Source organism: Spermophilus citellus, assembly GCF_964194105.1.
Source record: "Spermophilus citellus genome assembly, chromosome: 7".
Taxonomy (NCBI): Eukaryota; Metazoa; Chordata; class Mammalia; order Rodentia; family Sciuridae; genus Spermophilus; species Spermophilus citellus.
Window position 1 is genome coordinate 116268828 of NC_138188.1, and position 14922 is coordinate 116283749.

At 34.2% G+C, this 14922-nt stretch overlaps 1 protein-coding gene across 2 annotated transcripts in view; it reads right to left on the reverse strand.

The window, feature by feature from the left end:
• Positions 1 to 13771, reverse strand: part of OSTN (osteocrin) — a 58853-nt gene extending 45082 nt beyond the window's left edge. Inside the window, exon 1 of one of the 2 annotated variants that reach the window (XM_081302047.1) lies at positions 13581 to 13771. The gene's annotated coding sequence lies outside the window, so the exon portion shown is untranslated. Of the gene's footprint in view, positions 1 to 12555; positions 12664 to 13580 lie in introns of those variants that run through there. The other variant, XM_081302048.1, reaches the window with a different exon arrangement.
• Between the last annotated feature and the right edge of the window lie 1151 nt (positions 13772 to 14922).

Here is a 14922-nt window from a genome sequence, read left to right on the forward strand (position 1 = left end):
AAGAAGGTTCAGAGGACAAGTGATTGGGTTGTGAGAGTCTAAACCCAATCGGTGAATTAATCCCCTGATGGGATTAACTGAGTAATAACTGAAGGCAGTTGGGGTATGGCTGGAAGATGTGGGGCAAAGGGGGTGTAGCTTTGTATATATTTGTACCTGGTGAGTGGAGCTCTCTCTCTACTTCCTGATTATCAGGTGAGCTGATTCCCTTCTCCACACTCTCTTACCATAAGGTTCTGCCTCACCTTGAGCCCCAAGGAATGGAGCCAGCCATCTATGGACTAAGACCTCTGCAACCATGATCCCTCAAATAAACTTTTCCTCTTCTGCAATTGTTCTGGTCAGATCTTTTAGTCATAGCAACGAAAAAGCTGACTAAAACAACATGCCATAATAACACTATATACTTGAATTGGAAATACAGTAAACACTTCCATATATTTTTTGAATATATACATATAATTAAACTGTAAACCAATGGAACTTGATTTATGAATATGAGTGCCTCAGAAGAAGAAAGAAGGTGAATAAGATTATGGAGGAAAGATAAAGGACTTAGTTTTTAATCTATAATTTTAAAAAAAGTATATATAAAAATTACATTTAAAAATTATGTGTAGTAGGCACAAATGTATGTTATTTATACATTTCTGATTTATACAGCCAATTAAAATTCATCTATGATTACTTAAATTATCACTATTTGCAGATGACATGATTCTATACCTAGCAGACCCAAAAGGGTCTACAAAGAAACTATTAGAGCTAATAAATGAATTCAGCAAAGTGGCAGGATATAAAATCAACACGCATAAATCAAAGGCATTCCTGTATATCAGCGACAAATCCTCTGAAATGGAAATGAGGACAACCACTCCATTCACAATATCCTCAAAAATAATAAAATACTTTGGAATCAACCTAACAAAAGAGGTTAAAGACTTATACAATGAAAACTACAGAACCCTAAAGAGAGAAATTGAAGAAGATCTTAGAAGATGGAAAAATATACCCTGTTCATGGATAGGCAGAACTAACATCATCAAAATGGTCATATTACCAAAAGTTCTCTATAGGTTTAATGCAATGCCAATCAAAATCCCAATGGCATTTCTTGTAGAAATAGAGAAAGCAATCATGAAATTCATATGGAAAAAGCAGGAAGTGTGAATCAGGTGGTATAGCGATACCAGACTTCAAACTATACTACAGAGCAATAGTAACAAAAACAGCATGGTATTGGTACCAAAACAGGCGGGTGGACCAATGGTACAGAATAGAGGACACAGAAACCAACCCACAAAACTACAACTTTCTTATATTTGATAAAGGGGCTAAAAGCATGCAATGGAGGAAGGATAGCATCTTCAACAAATGGTGCTGGGAAAACTGGAAATCCATATGCAACAAAATGAAACTGAATCCCTTTCTCTCGCCATGCACAAAAGTTAACTCAAAATGGATCAAGGAGCTTGATATCAAATCAGAGACAAGGCATCTGATAGAAGAAAAAGTTGGCTACAACCTACATACTGTGGGGTCGGGCTCCAAATTCCTCAATAGGACACCCATAGCACAAGAGTTAATATCTAGAATCAACAAATGGGACTTGCTCAAACTAAAAAGTTTTTTCTCAGCAAAAGAAACAATAAGAGAGGTAAATAGGGAGCCTACATCATGGGAACAAATCTTTACTCCTCACACTTCAGATAGAGCCCTAATATCCAGAGTATATAAAGAACTCAAAAAATTAGACAATAAGATAACAAATAACCCAATCAACAAATGGGCCAAGGACCTAAACAGACACTTCTCAGAGGAGGACATACAATCAATCAACAAGTACATGAAAAAATGCTCACCATCTCTAGCAGTCAGAGAAATGCAAATCAAAACCACCCTAAGATATCATCTCACTCCAGTAAGATTGACAGCCATTCTGAAGTCAAACAACATCAAGTGCTGGCAAGGATGTGAGGACACTTGTACATTGTTGGTGGGACTGCAAATTGGTGCAGCCAATTTGGAAAGCAGTATGGAGATTTCTTGGAAAGCTGGGAATGGAACCACCATTTGACCCAGCTATTCCCCTTCTGGGTCTATTCCCTAAAGACCTAAAAACAGCATGCTACAGGGACACTGCTACATCGATGTTCATAGCAGCACAGTTCACAATAGCAAGACTGTGGAAGCAACCTAGATGCCCTTCAATAGAGGAATGGATAAGAAAATGTGGCATTTATACACAATGGAGTATTACTCTGCATTAAAAAATGACAACATTATAGAATTTGGAGGGAAATGGATGGCATTAGAGAAGATTATGTAAGTGAAGCTAGCCAATCCCTAAAAAACAAATGCCAAATGTCTTCTTTGATATAAGGAGAGTAACTAAGAACAGAGTAGGGAAGAAGAGCATGAGAAGATGACTAACATTAAACAGGGATGAGAGGTGGGAGGGAAAGGGAGAGAGAAGGGAAATTGCTTGGAAATGGAAGGAGACCCTCAGGGTTATACAAAATTACATACAAGAGGAAGTGAGGGAAAAGGGAAAAATAATACAAGGGGGAGAAATGAATTACAGTAGAGGGGGTAGAGAGAGAAGAGGGAAGGGGAGAGGAGGGTAGGGGGGATAGTAGAGGATAGGAAAGGCAGCAGAATACAACAGACATGAGTATGTCAATATGTAAATCAGTGGAAGTGTAACTGATGTGATTCTGCAATCTGTATACGGGGTAAAAATGGGAGTTCATAACCCACTTGAATTAAAGTGTGAAATATGATATATCAAGAACTATGTAATGTTTTGAACAACCAATAAAAAAAATTTAAAAAAATGATCTATGATTTCTATTGGGCTTTCTGATTGCCTGTTTGAATACTAGACTATGAACATTGCATAGTACAGGAGGAGACATTGTCCTACTGAGGGCAGATTTCAGGTATGAGCCAGGTGTAATTGCCACTTAATATGAAGAACTGGGAAAGTTCCCAAGGTTCATTGGTAATGAATGAGAAGTCTCAGTACACTTCTGTTTCCTTAAGGAATAATAATTTGAAAAACTTGCTGGGGGCAAAGAGAAAGAAATGCTACCATAAAATCCGAAGGACTGGGTTTGATTCTCATTTTTTTTCATATTAGTGTGACCTTGTATATATATATCATTTAACACACTTGAGCTTCATTTTACTTATATATGAAGTAAGAAGTAATTCTCACCTCATAAGAGCTTTGAGAGGATTAAATTGATTCATGCATAGCCCCTTTATATGGTATTTATAATTTGTAAGTGAAGGAATATTTATGAGCGTTACTAAATATTTCTTTAATAACCACATATATTTTGGTGTGACTAAATTTTTTCTTTATGACACCTCCTTAAAATATTATCTTAAAACCTCAGTGTAAATCTTAGTGATATATGTTACATGTTAGAATATGAACAAATAAATTTTTTGTATAAGCAGAGTAGCATCTGTATTAATCATGTTTATTGAGACTAAATGGAGATAAAAATATTTTGGCATTGTCTGTAAAATTTATTTTTATCAAATATAATTTTAATTTTCACATAGTTTAGCTCAAACTATTTGCTCATTATCACATCAAATAATTTATTTTGGAATCTTGCACTTCATACTATTCACTATATATTTTCTTTATTCCATCCTTTCCTGGAAAGAAGCAGCAAACAAATTTTTTGTTCTCTTTTTGCTAAACTGATATTTGATTTGGGTATTTTCACAATAAATAATAATTTTTGCATAAATCATGACTATGTCTCTAAATTGAGAAAATATATGAGAAATAATGCAACCAACCAAACACTGCCTTAGATATTCCTTTAGAAAGTCAGCCACTTAATCATAATTTGTGCTCATTTTGCTGATGTTTCTTTGTCTTCCACATAAACGAAAATATGTTAAGAACAAAGGTATATTTTTAAAACTGATCGCATGTTTTATATATATTATTTTAAAATAGAGTTCTATCATTTAATCAAAGATAAACTACCACTGTGATATTTTCCTTCTTCATTTTTATTATGTTAAAAATAGGTTTTAAAGTGTGAAATTGCCCAATTTTATAAGTGTTTCCATGTGGATTTCCTTTAACTATTTTTATAAACAGCTTACTAAGGTTTCTCTCCATTTCTGTAATCTTATAAATGGCACAGAATGATGGGTGTTTATAGTATTGATGATTATGTCGGAGGCATATATTTTTGTGCTTGGGTGTATATAGGAAAAAAGTCATAATATATCATCTAACAGATAACCACATCCTGATTATTTGGATAAGGAGATGTAAAAATAAATGCTGAGTTAAATACACTCTTTTAATGGTTTAAAGCCAAGCTTGTAGCCAGTTAACCAAAAGGCCAAGTTCCTAAATATGGCATTTGGTACACTAATGAAAACAAGCACCCTGGCACCTGCCGCACAAAAGACATTTGATTAACCAGTTGAAACTTGACTGCTACAAAATTAGAAACAGAGGAAATTATAGGGAGGAAAGGAAAAGATTACCTTCAGGCCCATTTCCCTATTTTGTTGATAGTGCATAAATATAGCTCATGGTTTAAAAATCTCCTAAACGCCATATACACTCTGATTCATAGAGAGAACCTCAAGGGATGTTCATTGACTGTGTGAATTCACCAAAGGGGGAAGCATGTGCACCCTTTCAGTATATCAATCATTTTTATTGATTAGTATTCCTTGGGGTATTGAAGAATTTCAAAAGAGACAAGTGAACACAGGATTTACTATATAAGAAGATTTTGTGTGTGCTTCAGTCTTAGGCAATTAGGGAATAGTATACGTGTTAACTTTGTAAACAATACTGCTGATGAAGAAATATTTCACATAGTCAAACATTTTCAGCTCTGTTTCACAGCCTTTCTACCTGTAAGACTTTCTATCCTGAAAGAATCTTCTGAACTCAAGCTAGAGTGGTGGTAGATGGATCAAGAGAGAGGGATACCAACTTTTGTCATTTAAGTTGGGAAAAAAGTATGTATTGCTTATTCCTTTAGAAAAGTGATAGTTCATATTGACATGCTGCTATGAAAGTCCAGCAGACTTAAATATATTTAAACCACAGTTTAGAGAGAAGACTATTAAAATGAAGAAAAGTGTTTCATTGTTAAGAATCATTATTCATCTTTAATGGGAACAACAAATCTCTGAAGTGGCTGGGCATGAAAAAGAAAAAAAAAAAAGATTGAGAATCATCATTTGAAAAAAGGGAGACCAAACTGGAGCAAAGTGCTAAATTTCAAGATGATAAAGATGAAAAAGAGATGCATTGTGAGCTGGTATCTGACCTAAGGCATTTTAAAACTGATAAAACTTTTAAAGTATCTCTATCTGAAGAATAAAACTTCTCAAGTGATTAAAAACATTTCTCTTTAACCTGAGACTTCATGATTTACATTTAACTTAAGGATAGTTGATCCAAGTATTAGAAACTACTGGGGTTTTGGGTGAATCTTGATATCATCTGGGAATTTTTTATTTTCCCCAATATCTTGATTGAAGATATTCAAAACAGATTCTATGCACATTTTCAACAAAAATTAAAAATAAAGGACTTAATTAAAGATTAAAGATTTATGGCTAATTCAACTTTCACTTTTTCTTTACCTTCTCTTCTCAGTTAAAAATTTTTGACAGGACATTCTAAAAAGGGAGACTAGTTCTGACACCATGAATTGGCCACGTGTTCCTGCTGACAACACTGTGTACAGACTTTTTTCTCTGAAAGTGAAGGTGGTCTTCCAAGCAGGCAGAGTCAGTATGATCAGTAAATCTGTATGACTGTGAGTTCTTCAACTCACCACTTATCCCACTCCACTAAGTTACAGTCACATAGGTCTTTTTGATAACAGAACAGCTTGAGATATAGTAGACAACAGAGTAACTATTGCACACACACACACACATACACACACATATTAAAGGAGGGTCCACAAACACAATGCTTAACACAAAGTCCATGCAATTCACTGCATAGAAAGAGACCTGATACAGGAATTCAGGGACTAAGGTTGCTCACTGCCTCTGCTGGTATTGAGCAATGTGGCGTTTGCAAACCCTTTCTTCTTTAGACCAAATAAAACAGAATTCCTAACTGACTACTGATGTTGCGTTGGCTTTTAAAGTCAGTTGGTAAAGCTAGTTGGTGGAGGAAATGATGGTAGCTGGTGCAGGCTTAGCTAAAAGAAGCTTCCTGCTGTTCCACCTACCAAGCGGGAGGCTATGCACAAGACTGCATCCTGGTCGTGACATAAACATTCTCCTCCATAATTTTAGGTATTTCTAGGCAAAAGAAAGAACTTCCAAACCTTTGATTTAAAGATTCCACTTATAATAAGATATTCTATTGTTAAAATGTGTTTGAAGAAAGAAAAAATGCTGTTCATTATGTGGTGACATGCTATCACATATCAGACTCCCTCCAAAATTCAGAGATGTTAAATGTGGGACAGAATTGATAAAATAAGGGTTACACACACACACACACACACACACACACACACACACACACACTTTCAAATGTTTACATAGAATTTTTTTGTTTTACGTTTTCTTTTTTCCATCATGAGTAAGTCACTAGATGCATTCCCCTACAGTTCAAAACAAAAAATTATTAGCACTAAGATTCAAGTTGCCGTAAAGTACATGTATGTTTCCTCTTTTGGGCTCAGAGAAGGGAAGGATAATATGATACTGAACTTGATTATCCTATATAATTTTAAAACCACACAGTTAATATTAATAATTTTAAAGTGTTGACTGAGGCCTACTCCCTACCATTTGGAATAAATAGTCTATCAAGGTAAAATAATTATTTGAGTAGACTCTCAGAAATCAAAAATCTTAGTGGATGCAGAAAGGTGGACACAAAAAGAGGAGAGTTCTTTATGTTTTTATTAGTGCATTATTATTATACATAATACTGGGTGCATTTTGACATAATAATACAGACATAGAATATAAGTTGTTTTAGTTCGGTCCGTAGTACTTCCTCTTTCTTTCCCCTTCTCCCTCCCTCTTTTCTCCTTCCTCTACTCTACTGCTCTGCTATTTACTCATAATATTTTAAAGTCAGTGTTTTATAGATATACATAAAGGTGACATTCACTGTGGTATATTCGTATAGGTGTATGTCATAATTTAGTCATTTTCATTCCACTGTTCCTCCTTTTTCCTCTCTCTCCTCCCTTCCCTTTCATCTCCTTCCTCTGTTCCAGTGATCCTTCTTCTATTTTTATGGGATCCCGCTCTTCCCCTTTTTTGCCATTTTGGTCTTTAGAGAAAACATTGAACCTTTGACTTTTTCTGAGTCTGGTTTATTTCATTTAGCATGATGTTCTCCAGTGCCTTCCATTTACCAGCAAATGCCACATGATGTTCTCTAGTGTCTTTCTTCTGTATGGCTTAGTAAAACTCCACTGTGTATAGATACCACATTTTCTTTATCCATTTATCTGTTGGAATACACCTGGGCTGGTTCCACAACATGGATATGTGAATTGTGCTGTTATAAACACTTGTGTGCCTGTATCTCTACAGTATCAGGGAAATGCAAATTAAAACTACAATGATATTTCATCTCACTCCATTCAGAATGGTAATTATCAAGAATACAAATAATAAGAAATGCTGGTAAGGATGTGGGAAAAAAGTGCACTCACATAGTGTTGGCAGGAATGCAAATTAGTACAGCCACGCTGGAAAGCAGTATGGAAATTACACAAAAGATTAGGAAATAGAATCAGTATATGCCCCTGCTCTCTCACTCCTTGGAATTCATCCAAAAGAAATAAATCAGGAGGTTTTGATAACAAAAATTTTCTACCAATATCACATAATTATATCTTCATATATTTGCTATATAATATTACTACAATAATTTTGGTTATGAGTAAATGAATATTTAAAAAATAAAGCTTTTAGTCAATGAACATCTATTCATTAACATCAGAAAAATTATTTCTGGGGTGATTAGGAAAAAATTAGTATTAGATTTGAAAAATGGTGATAAATATCCTTGCTGTGCTCCTTATTGGCCTGGTAACTTTGACCCAAACTCTTAAATTGTTGAATAAAAGTCACTTTTTTAATTCACAAAATTTTAATTAATTAATTTTAGTTAAACTTAATTATTTTATTGGCTTAGAATTAGCAAAAAATATGAAACAGGCTTAGAGTTGCCAACTAAGAGCAATAAGCATATTTGTTTATTTAATGTTATTTACTAAAAATTTATAAAGATGTATATATACATCTCATAAGATTTCTTATTTTATCATAGATAATATCTCTGCACTGGGAACTTTAAAATGGTGCATGAAAACATTTGTAAAGCATATGATAATGTGAAAGGTTTGATTAAATGTTGTAAAATTCATGATTAAGCTGAAGGTAGATCTTTGAAGCCAAGCTTTACTAGAAAACATAAAGGTTACATGCACTAAACAATCACATATAGAATTTAGAGCCATTCATAGAGAAAATCTGCAAAATTTGTAATGAAAAATCAAAAAGATCAATAATAGTTTTTCCTTATATAGATAACCTTGATATTTCAATAAGTAACAATGTTTGAACAGAATTTTAAAGAAGGTTGTTTCTAGTTTTCTTCAGTGTGAGGCAATCAGTTGGTTGAGACACTTCCTTGAACCTTATAATTTGTAGATTCTGTCACATACATCATCTACATCAATTTCATAAAGTACATCTGAGAATTACTCATTTAAGATTCTCCTTAGAAAATTTGATTTTAACAAATTGTGTGATGGACATCTTACTTTATGGTGGGGTATGATTCTGCAAAGAAGGTGCACATTGAAACTAAGAAATGTAACACTTTCCAATTTTTTAAAGAATTAAAATACCAAGGCACGTGCAGTGGTGTGTGTCTGTAATCCTATTGGCTTGGGAGCCGGAGACAGGAGGATCGTGAGTTCAAAGCCAGCCTGAGCGATGGCGAGGCACTAAGCAACTCAGTGAAGCCCTGTTTCTAAATAAAATACAAAATAGGGATGGGGACATGGCTCAGTGTTAGAGTGTCCCTGAGTTCAATTCCTGCTATATATATAAAGAAAAGAAGAATTAAAATACCAGGATTGTGTTCTCCATTTCTCATTGCTCTTCAATTGGCAGTAGTAAATTTTCCAAAGTCACAAAACCAGTCAGAAGTGCCAGAACAAGTTACATTTTCAGACTTCCAGTTTCACTCTCTTTCAAGTATAACCTATTTGTGGAAGTATAAAACATTTTTCCACCTCCAAAACTAATTTCATCTAAAGCAAGGATTTTATGGATGAGTTGTTAATGTGGTGGACATCTGTCTTTTAAAATGACTTTCCCTGGATACTAGAGAATAGGATAGACAGCAGAATACATCAGACACTAAATGGCAATATGTAAATCAATGGAAGTGTAACTGATGTGATACAGCAATCTGTATATGGGGTAAAAATGGGAGTTCATAACCCACTTGAATCAAACTGTGAAATATGATATATTAAGAACTATGTAATGTTTTGAATGACCAACAATAAAAAAAATAAATAAAATGACTTTCCCTGTGTAATACAAATCAGGAAGAATGGTAATTTTCTAGTGCACATGTATACCTGATTTTAGTCTGTTTGGTACCATTTTCATTCTTTTTCTGATACTATTGCCTTTGAAAAATCTCAAAAATTTTGTGCTTAAGTGCCTCTGTTTTATTTTTGTTGTTGTTTGTTCGTTTAGTTGGAATTTTCAGTGGGATTACTAGTCTTTCATTTGCAAATAAAATAAAATAAAATAAAATAAAGGTAGAAACCTACAATACTACTTTAAAGAAAAATCCTATTATTAGAAAACCCAGATCTTTATGTTTAACAAAAGTTATTTGTGGTTGTAACCTTCTTGAGAACAAAGACTATGCCATATCCCCAAATTAATCTTAGCACCTAGCTGAATACTTGGCATAGAGTCAACATCAAGTTTAATGAATGAGTGAAGAAGCCTCATGCAGTAAACAGGAATGCAGGGCAGATATTAAAATCCCAGTGTTATCAGTATGGATACTAATTCATATCAACAATCTTATCTAGATTTAGAAAAAAGATTGATCCAAATTTTTACACCTATATTAAACTGTGATGAAGTTCTTACTAGAATCCTGACATGGCCATTAATGTTTTACATCATAGACTCTTACTCTAAAGAAAGCAACATGCAGCATCATTCCCCAATAATCATTCCTCCAGAGTTTAAGAGCTTTCCTTATTAGATATTATTCTGCACTTAGATCTCTGAATAACTAATATTTTTTGATATAAAACCATGACATGGACAAGCCAAAAAGAACTTTGGCATATGACTATGAACAATTCTGCTAAGAAAATTTATTCTTTAATTCATATGCTTATGCTCACAAATGGGAAAAGAGAATACCTTTAAAACTATGGATGGGAAAGAGCTGTAGAATTGCCCATAAGCAAGTTGGGTGGCTATTCAGTACAGAGGCAATTTTTATGGAGCATAAAAAATCTTTCAGAGGGTAAAAGTGAATAAACAAAGTAAAATGTTACATATAAATAAGCCTTATGATAATGTGGGACATGACCACCCCCTTCCCTCTTTATCCCACTTTCTATTGATATATTTTAATAAAATTCTTACATTTAAATTACATTAAACAAGCCAATACAATCAATGAAACAGTACTCTTCCAAATATAAAGAAAGAAAGAAAAATAGGGGCTGGGGCTATAGCTCAGTGGCAGAGCTCTAGTCTAGAACATGTGAGACACTGGTTTTGATCCCTAGCACCACATGAAAAAAAAATAAATAAAGGCATGCTGTCCATTTATGACTACAAGAAAAAATTTTTAAAAAGAAGAAAAAATATATATTTTATATGTACATATATAAAGTATATATATTATATATATTTTATAATACTCAACCACAGGATACATTTATTAGGCATACTCAGCATGTACCAGGTACCAGGGATGTAAAAGAAAGTCAGTTACTTTCCTGGTCCTCCAGGTTCTTCACTTGCAAGGATTTCTTTCCACAGGAGCAGACTCTCTGGAATGCATGCATTTCCTTCAGCTATAATTGTTAGAGACAACCTTTAAATAATCTGCAGTGCTTATTGGGAAATTAATTCATGCCCTTTAATCTCACAAGTCGGGATAGGTCAATATGGAAAGCATTATAATTCTATTTTGTTTAAAATTGATGAACTGAAATTAAGCTGAGTTGCTTTAGAACTTGGTCTCTTAACTCCTGGTATTGCATGTACACTTTCCATTATAAAAATATGCATTAGTAGAAATGTGTCAATTCTTAGGTTATGTAGACCTTGATAGACATCCTGATGGAGCATGTTACTTAGCCTCTATTTTAATATATTCATCAGGTAAATGGGGCAAAGACATACTTTGCAGGTTTATTGTGAGGAGTAAAAATAATACAGGTAAAGTGATACACATGAATCAATTAACAAATAATAATTATATTAGCCTGACATTGCCTTTCAAATGTGGTGACTTCAAAAACTTTTTTATTTTTATGAAAAAATATCAGTTTGCATTCTTAATTTCAAGGAATACAGTTAGTCCTTGGAAACTAGAATTACAACATAGTGATAAAAATAAAACATAATAAAGAAAATAATATTGAATGGGGGTAAGGAATTTTACTAAAGAGAGTTCTAAGTAGCAATCACTATGATACTTAATGAATTATCATTGTTTTCAGTCATGAAAATATTAGTATGCAATAATAGAAATATCCTCCAAGGCAGAAGACAAAGGAAAGAGAGCTCAATTGAACCCAAAGCACAGTTATCTTTCAAGCTCTAATTTATTAACTGAAATGAATTTTTAATATTATTTCATATGATATTTTTTAAAAAATGTTATTATATCTTTTATGCTTTTATTTTATTTGTTTATATTTATACGGTACTGGGGATTGAACCCAGTGTCTCATGCATGCTAGGTAAGTGCTCTACCACACAGCTACATCCCCAGCCCTTCATCTGATATTTAGAGTGTGCTTTTCACATTCGGAGCCACACATATCAAAGGAATACAGAATTTTAGGAGGGAGATTGCGATATTACAAATTGTTGAATTTAGCACTCAGTAGAAGAAGAAAGTGTCCATTTTGGAATGAACTTGCTCAAAGGAGAGGAAATACGGGAGGGGAGACAGTAGTGCATAAAGAGGAGGCAGCAGAAGGTGGTGGTGAAGGCATGGTGCTTGGTAAGGAGGCTTGAGCCCACGTAGGTGACTAGAACAGACTAGAATAGAGCAAGGGCAATGCTGAGGAGCAGCAACCATTGCAAACCAACTGAGGCATCTGGCAACTGCTGGCATGTTATGTTCTCTCTGCTTCAGAGCCGCGTCCTGAAACTTATTTGGAGAAATGGGGAGAGCTTTAGCTAAACAGTGGCTTAAGTCAGAACATCCAGATGATGTGCTTTGGTCTGCTAAGCAGGGTGTCTAAGGCTAGAAAGGAACTTGCATCTCACCTATCTCACCTCACAGACTCCAGCACAATGAAGCTGAGTGACTAGTCCAAGGTCACAAAGCTGTTGAAATCAGGATTAACAAAGGTTGTTCTACTCCAGTAATGCCAATGAATCTAAGCCAAAGGTTTCTGGTGGAGAAGGATCACAGTAAACTAAGTATAGGCAAAGAGGTTAAATAGGTCATATCTAAAGATTAGCTTAGAGAGTCTGTGAATAAATTTCTTGAGCGAGGCCACAGTGCAACTCAATTAGAGGGGGGACTTGAACTTGTATCTATAAAAGGCTCTTAGAAAAGTTCCATAAGAGTGGGGAATAGTAGTATCAAAGTGAAAAGGAGATACAAAATGTGCCTGATGATTTGGGGTAGATTGTTATCTATGACACTGTCTATTCTATAGCTTACATGGGCATTAAAATTACCATAATCCATTTCTAGAAGGATAACTCAAATAATTCTCATATTCCTAATTCTATAGAGTCTATTACAGTAATTAAAAATAATACTATTTTACATTGTTAGAGCTGAATTTATTGAGCATATGCTGGTATTTCCAAACTGAAACAAAAATTTGAATTCGTTCAGACAGAACTCAAATGTATATTTTATATTATTAAACCAATCACTAAATAGGATAACAGAACATTTTCTTTTCCATCCAGATTGTTTAGACAACTTTTATAAAAAAATTAAATTTTTTTCTGATATTGAGCTTCTGTGATGAAAGCAAAATGCTTCTACTGACATAGAATCATTCTCCTGACTTTCCTTTTTCTTATGAAATGCAAAAAAAAAAAGCACAAAGAATATAAGAAAGATAGTGTCTGAGCAGATTATTAGCTTCACTTTAAGCTTGTGCTATAGAAATATTCCAGCTTTTCTACTTCTTTGAGAGAAGGAAAAATTATCAAAAACATTTTAACAAAATCAAGACATAAGCAACATATTTTACAAGTATGTGTAAATAAATATAATAGTTAATAAAAATAATCTCCTAGATCTTTACAAAATTTTACATTTAACTTACCTTGTGAAAATCCAGGGGTGCCTAACTTTAGAGTCCTGTATGTGCAGTTTCTCCCAAACTCAGCCCTGATGGAGAGTTTTCTCTCTGAGTTTTTATAGTCTCAGCTATACACCCCTTACTCCAATCCCTGCCTTTGCTGTCTCTTACATCATTTCTACAGATTTTCCACTGAACATGTTCCCAAGCCTCTCTTCAAGCTCCCTTCTCTCTCTTTCCCCTCCCTCCCTCCTTCCTCCTTTTCCCCTCCCTCCCTCCTTCCTTCCCTCTCCCCTTTTTCTTCCTCTCCTTATTTATTTTATCTATTGCTTTGATTATGGCACTTAAGTAGCAATGGGAGCTTAACTCTGGAAAATTTAATTCTACATTTAGTATTGTATTCCGTTTCTGACCCATCACCTCTTCCTGAGGTTTTAGTCCAACTCTGAGTATTACAAATCATATTTGGGAAATTAAATGCACGAAGATTTGTTAAAGTCACCAGGGAATTTCAAAGTAAGATTTAGGGAGATTATGATCAGAAACCCAAACTGATTTATTGGTGTGTTTTTTGGACCTTTAAATTAAATGATTGTCCATGGAAATGATGAATAGTTCCAGCCTCCGTCAGGTGCACAGTGCTGTGTCAGTGAAACCAGCAGCTACTTCATAATTAACATGGCTATACTGGGAAGGCTGTCACTAGCAAACCTATAAATACCAAACTGTGACATGTGGGCTATAAATGCAGACGTTGTAATCATTCTTATCTTGCTCTTGTTCTCCAGTACTTTAATTTCCTTTCAACCAAAATATTCCTGCCTCTGTCTGAAAATTTTCTTCATTTTTATCTCCTACCACTAACACATATATCCTTACATACACAAATTAGTAAAAAAAATAAATGCCTAAGTTTTAAAGGTAATATGTTATGACATTAGATCATTATTGACTTATTTGCTTCACCAGCAGGTCCCCATTTAACAGATACAGAGACTGAGTCTCAGATAAATCAAGTGTCTTGAAGAGAACACACAGCTAAGGGTTACTAGCAGAGCCGGATTTCAAATACAGATTTCCCTAATTCCATATCCAGTTCTTTGCCCATAGCTGCATTTCTGACTCACTGTTTAAAAGCTAGAAAAGAGAATCCAAACCAGATTATGTTTTTGCACAAACAGAAATAAGTTTGTTCTTTTTGGTTTTGCTTAAAAGCCATTCAAAATACTACTCACTAGTATAGGAATTATTACATGGTTAATTTGGAACTAGATAGGGGAACTGACCAGAGCACACTGAATTGGTGGAACAGTAAAATGCTTCATTTTTATGAAGGGTTTCCAGGGATAACATATGTCTCAACAAG